The sequence below is a fragment of the Portunus trituberculatus genome, chromosome 50, assembly GCF_017591435.1.
Source record: "Portunus trituberculatus isolate SZX2019 chromosome 50, ASM1759143v1, whole genome shotgun sequence".
In the NCBI taxonomy this organism is placed as follows: Eukaryota; Metazoa; Arthropoda; class Malacostraca; order Decapoda; family Portunidae; genus Portunus; species Portunus trituberculatus.
Window position 1 is genome coordinate 7852444 of NC_059304.1, and position 10000 is coordinate 7862443.

Genomic DNA, 10000 nt, shown 5'->3' on the forward strand with positions numbered 1-10000 from the left:
AAGAAAAAAAAAACACACACACACACAATATTACACTACAGCGCACTACCATTAACACGCAACACCCCTCCCCCACACACACACACACACACACACAGACATTACACCCTTGCTATTTTTGAGAATCTGAATAACCTGGCAGTAAAAAAATCTCCAATTTACCTGTAGAGCCGAACACCTGACGCGGCCAAGAAAGTGAAAGAGCAGGGTGGCAGGTACGAAGAAGGAGGAAGAAGTAGAAAGCAGGAGGTGGAGTGCTAGAGGAGAGAGGAGGAGGAGGAAGAAGAAGAGGATGACGGATTAGAGGCGCAGAGGGAGGCACAAGTGAAAGAGGTAAGGAAAAAGTGAAAGGCCTGAAAGAAAAGGTGAAGGGGAGACGGAGGAAAGAGTGAAGGTTGGCATGAAAGGTTAGGCACCAGGAGGAAACAAAGAAAGAGAAAAGGAGGAGGTAACAGGAAAGTGAGAAAGAAAGCAGTAACCAAAGAGGAAACAAGAGGAATAGGAGTAAAAGGCGAGGATTATAGCTGAGTAAAAAAAGAGAGTGATATGACAAGATGAGAAGAAAAATGGAAATAAACATGAGTGAAAGATGAAATAATGCAGAGAAACATGAAGAATAGGACTAAAGCACGAGAAATATCAGAGACAAGTAACAGGAAAGTAGGAAAGCAGTAGCCAAAGGGAGGAAACAAGAGGATTAGAGGTAAAAGGTGAGGATTATGGCTGAGTGGAAAAAAAGAATAGGACTAAAGGACGAGAAATATAGGAGGGAAGGAACAGGAAAGTAGGAAAGCAGTAACCAAAGAGAGGAAACAAGAGGATTAGAGGTAAAGGTGAGGATTAAGGGCGGAGTGAAAAAAAAATAGTGATATGACTAAGATGAAAAGAAAAATGGGAATAAACATGACGTAAATGAGTGAAAGATGAAATAATGGAGAGAAACATGAAGAATGGGACTAAAAGACGAGAAATATAAGAGGGAAGAAGATAGAAGACATAAAATAAAGGGAAATAGGAACGAGACACAGGCACAGGAAGGAGGAAACCAATAAAACCAATAAAAAAAAAGCAGCAATAAAACAGCAAGGGAAGAGAGGAAAAAAAAACAAAAAACACCAGCACCTCCGGGAATGACCCACCATGAATATCAAATGAGTAATCACCCATGACTTTTACCTCCTCCTCCTCCTCCTCCTCCTCCTCCTCCCTTACCCGTTACACAATAAAATTCATATCTAAAGACTAAAAATAAAAATAAATAAAAAAACACACATGATCTCGTAATACAATAAAATGTAACACGTGATGATATACAAACCCCCTCAAAAAGCTCATAACTGAACAGCAAACACGAGCAAGTCACTCAAACACAAGGACAAACACACAAAATAACAAATCACGGCGTCCCCTCCACTTCAAAGGGACACTCACATCCGATTCTAAACAAACCATCAGCTGACAAAAAAACAAACAAAAAAAAAACTAAAACAACTGTGGTTTTTCTACGGCAAAGGTTATATAACTCTGGACTTGGTAACCGCGTCAACACAGGAATGCAAAGGAACACAAAGGAGGACGAGGAGGAGGAGGAGGAGAAGGAGGAATAGGAGGAGGAATAGGAGGAGGACGAACAAGGAGGAGAAGAAGGAGGAGGAGGAGGAGGAGGAGGTGTAGGAGGAGGAATAGGAGGAGGACGAACGAGGAGGAAGAGGAGGAGGAGGAAGAGGAGGAGGAGGAGGAGGAGGAGGAGGAGGAGGAGGAGGAGGAGAAGGAGGAGGAGGAGGAGGAGGTTAAGGTAGAGAACAAAGGACAAAAGGAGTTAGAGGAAGAGGAAAGTTTCTATGAGAGGGGAGGAGGAAAACCCTTCATGATACTGAATAACCCTTACGTTCGCGCAGACACACACACACAAACCCACACACACACACACACACACACACACACACACACACACACACACACACACACACACACACACACACTATTATAATGATGTGTGTATTTATAAACGACAGAAAAACAAAAACATCTCTCTCTCTCTCTCTCTCTCTCTCTCTCTCTCTCTCTCTCTGGAACTAAAAGTAATGAAAATAAAAATAACTGCGCATTTCCTAATCTTTACTACCTCATGTTCATTTTAATAATCATAACTAACCTCGAACAATGACAGATGGAAGGCTCATTAACGTGGCTTACGGTGCGTTGGGTCATGTGCTGCTGCTGCTACTCATGCTGATACTCCAAGCAATAATAAGAATAACAACAGGAGTAGTCGTAGTAGTAGTAGTAGTAGTAGTAGTAGTAGTAGTAGTAGTAGTAGTAGTAGTAGTAGTAGTAGTAGTAGTGATAGTAGTTATATGCTGATAATAATGCGATGATGATGAAAATAATGAAGATGAAGAGGAATGATGATGATAATGATGATAAGGATGAGGAGGATGAGGATGAGAAGGAGGAGAAGGAGGAGGACGAGGACGAGGAGGAGGAGGAGGACAAGCAGGAGGACAGGACAGGACAAAACAAGACAAGACAAGACAAGACAAAGCAAGAGAAGCCAAGATGAGCAGGTGATTGTGATGACGATGATGATGATGATGATGATGACGATAATGTAGATAGTGATGATAATGATGAAGAAATTGGCGATGATAATGGCCAAGGCGATAATGATGATGTAAAAGAAAGACACATATACAAAAAAAACAAGAACAATAGCAATGAATATAAAAACAAGTAAGGAAGCAAAGGAGGAAATCGAGGTAAGACAGAAATACATACACAAACAGGAGAAGAAAGGAAGAAAAACCAGAGAGAAAAAGAGAGAGGAAAAGAAAACAAAGAGGATGAGGATGATGATGATATGATGATGATGATGATGATGATGATGATGAGGAGGAGGAGGAGGAGGAGGGCAAAGAAAAAAGGATACATAAGAGGAAGAAGGTGATAATAAAGTGTATCCTCTTACAAAGTAGCAGAGAGATAAAAGAGAGAAAAAAAGACGTGAAATGATAACTCTCTCTCTCTCTCTCTCTCTCTCTCTCTCTGTCTCTCTTTCTCTCTCTCTCCTACACACAAGCCAAGACACCATAAAAAAAAAAAAAAAGGAAACTCTATCAACAACGTGCGTCGTGATAATTTCCTTTTTTATGAGAGGCCGAGAGGAAAAACGGGTCGTAGAGAAGAGGAGAGGACGCGTGGGAGGAGTGGGCGGGAGGGAAGGACGACAGGAAGGAAGGAAGGAAGGAAGGAAGGAAGGAAGGAAGGAAGGAGTTGGATGGAGTATAAATGTTTGACTCATCTCTTTTTTCATAAGAATGTTGACATGAGTAAAAATAATGGACATATTTTGGAGAAGTCTAATGCCTTGTTGGTTGGTATTATTATTACTATTGCTACTGCTCATTTTTATTATTATTATCATTGTTATTACTATTATCATTATTATCATTATTATTATTATTATTATTATTATTATTATTATTATTATCATTACTATCATTATTATCATCGTGGAAATAGTAGTAGTAGTAGTAGTAGTAGTAGTAGTAGTAGTAGTAGTAGTAGTAGTAGTAGTAGTAGTAGTAGTAGTACATAGTGGTAATTGTTGTTGTTGGTGATAATATTGATATTGTTTTTGTTTGTTGTCACAGTTATTGTTGTTATGGTGTTCGTTGTTTGTAGAAGAAGAAGAAGAAGAAGAAGAAAAAACCAGTAGTAGTAGTAGTAGTAGTAGTAGTAGTAGTAGTAGTAGTAGCAGCAGCAGCAGCAGCAGCAGCAGAAGCAGCAGCAGCAGCAGCAGCAGCAGCAGCAGCAGCAGCAGCAGCAGCAGCAGCAGTGCAGCAGCAGCAGCAGCAGCAGCAGCAGCAGCAGCAGCAGCAGCAGCAGCAGCAGCAGCAGCAGCAGCAGCAGCAGCAGCAGCAGCAGTGGTGGTGGTGGCAGCAGCAGTGGTGGTGGTTGTGGTGCACCGGTGACGTGAACAGCAGCAGCAGCAATGGCACCAGCAAGAGCAACAATTACAGCAGCAGCAGCAGCAGCAGCAGCAGCAGTAGTAGCAAAGCAACAGTAGCAGCAACAGTAGCATCAGCAACAGCAGCAGTTGCAGCAGCAGCAGCAGTAGCAGTGCAAAAGCAGTAGTAGCAGCAGCAGCAGCAGTAGCAGCAGTAGCAGCAGCAGCAGTAGCAGTAGCAGTGGTGGCAGCAGTAGTACCAGTAGTAGTAGTAGCAGCAGTAGTAGTAGTAGTAGTAGTAGTAGTAGTAGTAGTAGTAGTAGTAGTAGTAGTAGTAGTAGTAGTAGTAGTAGTAGTAGTAGTAGTAGCGATTGTAGTAGCATTAGTAATAACAGCAGAGGTAGTAGCGGTAGCAGTATTAACAACAACAGAGGGACCATCAACATAATTACTACTCTTAGTTTTTATTATTCAAGATTACATTCCTTGTCATGTCTTCACACACACGCACAGAGACGTATGCACGCACTCTCGCACGCACACATGCATGCAACACGTCCCCACGCACGCAAACACACACACACACACACACACACACACACACACACACACACACACATCTTGCCCACCATCCCTGTAATCAAGAGGGGAAACGGGCCGAACAGTCTGGTTTCTAATGACAACACGTTCCCCAGCCAAGGCGTAGGAAATTATTCATGAGGAGTCTGGCGTTATAGGAGCCCTTTCCCACCCCTCCCACACCCGCGCACACATACACACACGCAAGCAGGCACACACATCCTTGCAAACATTTTAACCTAATAGATAATATATAGTGCGGTTATTACACTTATGATCATAATAACCTGTTTCTCCTTCCGCTCCTTCTTTTACTTTTTGACTTCCCTCTTTCCACCCAAACCAGCTCCCATAACTTTCATAACATACAGTTTTAATTTCAAGATACAGACAACATTACGTAACCTCATTGATTCGTGCTGTGCTGTCGAGGCAAGCAAAGCAGAACAGACAGACGCTGTTGCTGCTTGTCTCTTTTTTTTCTGTTGTAAATGTCACGAGAAATGTCAGTGTGAGCAAGTTGTCCGCAAAGATGAATAAAGAAAACTTGAGCGAACAGACACAACAAAATAAGAGTATAAAATGTATGAAGACACTAATGCTTCCGTTTGTGTGGTAGTGAAATGTGGCTGTCTTAATGATGTAAGCTTTTTCTCCTTGGTAAAAGAAAGATAAAAAAACTTCAATAAAAATCCATAAATCCTCTGAAATAATAATCCTTTCGTTGTCTGGTTGGTATTATAATATGTCTGTCTATTGCCACAGACTTTTCAGTGTTGAAATAACGTGATGAGTAAGAAAAATGTTGAGTTTTGAACACTTCTTTGTAGGATGAGTGAATAGTGAAATATGGTTATCTGGTACCGTAGAGTTTGTCCTGTAAATTCAATACTAGATAAAAAGATTCTGTAACATCAAATCAAATAAAGAAATTAAGAAATAAATATAATGCGCAATTAATAGATAGTCTCGCGTGGTGGACAAAGTAATGAAATGTGGCTATCTCACACCGGAGACTTTTTTGTAGAACAATAACAATAATAATAATGGATACCCAACAGCAACAAAATTTTATCATGAATAAGTTCTCTTGTAGTCGAATTTATAGGGTCCATACATGTGACATATTGCAATATTGTATACAGGTAACTCAATCATGAATAACTGCAAAGGAAAATCCAATCACTATATATACAAGATTGGAAAAAAAAAATTAAACTGTCTTCTCCTTATAGTGAAATATGGTACCTTGGACATTTTTGGTTTTCAAGCACAACTGAAGAGAGCCTGAATGAATAACAATAGATGAATAAATAAAAAAAATGTATGGAAGGCTTTTAACATTTCTTTTTCATCCACATGAAATATGAGTTTGTATTACCGTAGACCGTTTACGAGCTACTAATCAAATTTCCCATGCTATGATTGGTCAATGGTCATTTTATTACCGAGTCCTCAATAAATTTTGATTAGTATGACACTACTGACTGATTGCCTTAATAGAGAGGCAACAAACATTCTATGTTGATTAGAGGTGACAGAGTGCAATCAATCAAGAGCCCTATGGTCATCTCCGTCACGTCTCTCCTCCCTGGGCGCCACTAAGTCCCTAAGCCACTAACGACCTGCAAAATAGAGGGTTAAGGAACACACTGAAACAAGACACACTGGGCCTCACCTGAATATGTGTTGAGACTGACGCTGACGAAGACGTTGGCTGTGGCTGCTGTGGTGGTGACGGTGGTAGTAGTAGTGGTGATCTGAGTGGCGTGTGGTCGTGGAGGTTGAAGCAGTGAGATTGATGGCAGTGGTAGCTGTGGTAGGCCGCGTTCTTGCTTCTTTGTTCCGGCCTCTTCTCTTCCTCCTTCTCCTCCTCCTGCGTTTTCTACTCCTGATGCTGCAACATGCAAGCGAGGGTCTGCCTGCTGAACGTGATGGCGGAGGCGGAGGGACTAGCGCATGAGGCCCATTACTCGCCAGTACACCTCCTTGCCGCCTTGCCTCCTCCTTCGTTAAGATCCGCCTAGAGCCTCTAAAACATCAACAACCCGGCGATCCCAGGTGTCGGCGAGGATCTCCAGAGTTCTGATCTGAGGGAGGAAGCAGCCCTTGGTGTGTCTGGCGTGTGAGGGAGTATAGGTAGATGCCGGAGAGCGGTGACGAAGCTGGCGGACTAAACAGACTCTGGATCAGGGCATTGCAGGGAGGCAGGGGCTGGCAACCTCCCACCACACCACTACTCTACATACTGGTGGAGGAGGAGCGAAGGAGCCTCTCCACCCTTGCCCCGCTGCCACCACCGCCCGCCCCACCTGCCAGATGCCGCCAATCTCGCGAAACATTTTCACCGTTATTCATCTGTTCACCAGCATTGCTCGCACATAATTAAGTGGTGATTCTAGTAGCAGTGTGATACCATGAGTGGTGGTCCTCGCCGCACACCTGTTACCTTCCTGAGAACGCCGCGGGATGACGCAGTGAGTGAAAGTAATTAACTGCGTAGTAATACTTTGTCTGGGTCCCGAGCGTGAGATGGGCGGTCTCTCCTCACGCAGGACCCTAACACACACACACACACACACACACACACACACACACACACACACACACACACACACACACACACACACACACATGGAAGAGAAAGGGGAAAAAGGCAAACATACAACATTTCATCGTCAAAAACTCATAATATCTCCACCAAATCAAAAAACTTCACCTTTAGTTAAATAATCCCAGGTTGAAAGAGTAACATTCGGTCAGGATCGGAAAGGCAAAAAACTTCTTTTCAATCAGCATGTCGAGATTGGCAGTACGTCCGCCTGTCTGAAGGAAAAGGTCGGTTGGCTAGAGGACGCACTAGTGTTTTCTAAAGTTTCTCCTTCTCGACCAGGCCTCGTGTTCCCTCATGCTTCCATTGATCCTTGAACCCTCTATACCGCCATCATATCCCTTCCCCTCCCCTCCCCTCCCCTACCTTCATTCCCTCTTTCTCTCTCCTACTTTTCCATCCACCATCGTCCATTACCCCTACCTTTTACTATTCTTCCTCCTCCTTCTCCTCTTCCTGCTTCTCTGTTCCGTCGCCTCCTTCTCCCCTTACTTTTTAAGATAATATTTCTCCTCTCCTATCCTCACTCTTTCTCTTCACGCTTTTTAGTTCCCAATCTACCATCGTCCCTCTCCACACCATTTTTTTCCATTACCTTATCTCCTTCTCCTTCTCCTTCTCCTTCTCCTCCTCTTCCTCCTCTTCCTTCTTCTCCTCCTCTATCACTGCCTTCCTAACGTCTTCTACACGTACACCTCTCTCTTCATAATTTTTCTCCTTTGATTTCTTTCCCCTTCCTTCCCTACATATTTTCCCTAGTCCAGCCCACCTCCTTCCTCATCCGATCCTTCCATCTCTCCTCCCCTCCTTCTGCTCCCATTTCTCCCCGTCATTCCCTTCCCCCACCTCCCTTCCCTCCTAACCCTGCCTTCCTGTCCCTCCTCCCTCCGTCCCTGGCGCCTATGGGTAAACAAATGTAAGACGTCGGGGCCTCCAGGGACTCGCGCCAACCCGCCCTGAAGGAAACTAATGGCCAGCACCGCCACAACATTAAGGGGCACACACACTTTATTATTTCTTTCCATTATTTGTTCCTCCTCTCTTCGTACCGCGTTAGCTGGGACGGTGAGGTCAAGGCGAAGGTGGAGGTGAGATGTAATTAAGTGAAGTATGTAACATGACACACACCTGATACAAGAGTCTTAATTAATGAACGCAAGTATTAGGATGTTTTTCCCCTCTCATCATTTATTCTTGTACCTTATGTTCATCCTTGTTTGAGTTAGGTAAGCATAGTGAATTAGGTAAGTACATCATCCCCACCTACACCTACTCGTGCTAATTAGTGAGAAAGGCGTTAGTTTTCTTATTTATCTTTTTTCTCATCATTTTTTTTTCTTCCAATGCATTCGTTTTTAGTTTTTATTTTTTATTTCTTTCTTACTGAAATCAAGATGTAAAGTGAGTTTGAAGCACAGCACTCTCACGAAGCTTTTAATTACCGAGGCAGCTACTCAATACTCCTCTCCTGCATTACCTCTTCCTTTCCAGGTACTCATCTGTCACTTCAGCTTCATTCTCGCGGTAAAGTCAAGGAGGCAAGACAAGGACACACCACACTCCTCAAGCTGTGGACTATTGAGGAAGTCTTTCAATATTTTCCTTCATTATCTACTCCTCCAACATATTCACTTTTTCTTTCTTCTTTGCTCCATTCTTGTCGCGAAATGAAGGTGAAAATAAGGTAAGTAAGATAGATATGAGTAGTGAAGGTGGTGGATAAATCTCAGGTTCATCCAAAAATACTTTTATTACTCTAACGTTTCGACAAATAAGTCATCGGAGAGTTTTTTTTTTTTTTTGTCGCAATATTAAGATAATAAAAGTATTCCTGGTCAACCTGAGATTTGTCCACCACCTCACTACTCAACTGTCCATATAACTATTTGAGATACATATGCAGCACAGCACACTCAAGCTGTGGATGAAACGAATCAGTTATTAAGTATTTCTTTTTCTCATTATGCATTCTTTCCAGCTGCTCATCTTTGTTTTGCTTCCCACTTGTTGTGAAATCAAGGTAACTGAAGGTATAATGAAGGTAAGGTAAGCATATAACACAACACACTTCTATTCTTGTCGTGAATCCAAGGTAGGTAAGCAAGACAACATCATCTAGACCTTGACCTCTGGATTAATGAAGCAGTTTTTAATTTTTTTCTTTAATCATCTATTTTTCACACGTGTTTATCAAGATTAACTCGTTCCTGGAATAAACAATCAAGATGCCACTCAGGTAAGCAAGGTAAGAAAGTGTTCTCCCGCTCTAGATTATCGAAGAATTCATCAACGAGGTAATTATTTTTTTATTATCATTTTCTTCCTGTTGCGTTGGTTCTCGAGTAATGAAGGTGAAAGTCAGGTAGGTAAGGAAGTATATTACAACACAGGCACCAGCGGTCTTAATTAAGGAAACAGGTATTGAATTTCTTCATTATCCGTTTTTCCAGTATTTATTCTTTTGTTTTGGTTCGTTCTCGTCGTGAAATTAAGAAGTAAGTAAGGCAAGCTGGCAAGATAAGAGAGCAACACTGAGTATGTCTGGCGTTCTTCATTAACGAGGAAAGTATTGTTTTTTTCCTCACCATCCATTCTCCACGTATATTGTTTTTTCCTCTACGTAATTTTTTCTTCATCGTCGTAATAAAAGTCAAGGTAAAAGTGAGGTAAGTAAACAAATAAGGTTAAGAACAGAATATCGCCTACACTAGACCTTATTTACTAACTTGGTAGGTCTCGGGTTTTTATTACCATTTATCCAAGCCAGGTACTCATTTTGTCCTGCTTCGTTCCTGTGATAACAATTAAGGTGGGCAGTGAGATATTTAAAATAACACAACGGACACCCGATGCTCTTAATT

At 42.1% G+C, this 10000-nt stretch overlaps 2 protein-coding genes across 5 annotated transcripts in view; both read right to left on the minus strand.

Annotated features, from left to right (window-relative positions):
* LOC123499503 overlaps positions 1-6795 on the minus strand; it is a 24363-nt gene extending 17568 nt beyond the window's left edge. For all 3 annotated transcript variants that reach the window (XM_045247554.1, XM_045247556.1, XM_045247555.1), the window contains exon 1: positions 6207-6795. The gene's annotated coding sequence lies outside the window, so the exon portion shown is untranslated. The remainder of the gene's footprint in view (positions 1-6206) is intronic.
* LOC123499502 overlaps positions 1-10000 on the minus strand; it is a 134073-nt gene that overhangs the window by 64631 nt on the left and 59442 nt on the right. The window lies entirely within an intron of this gene.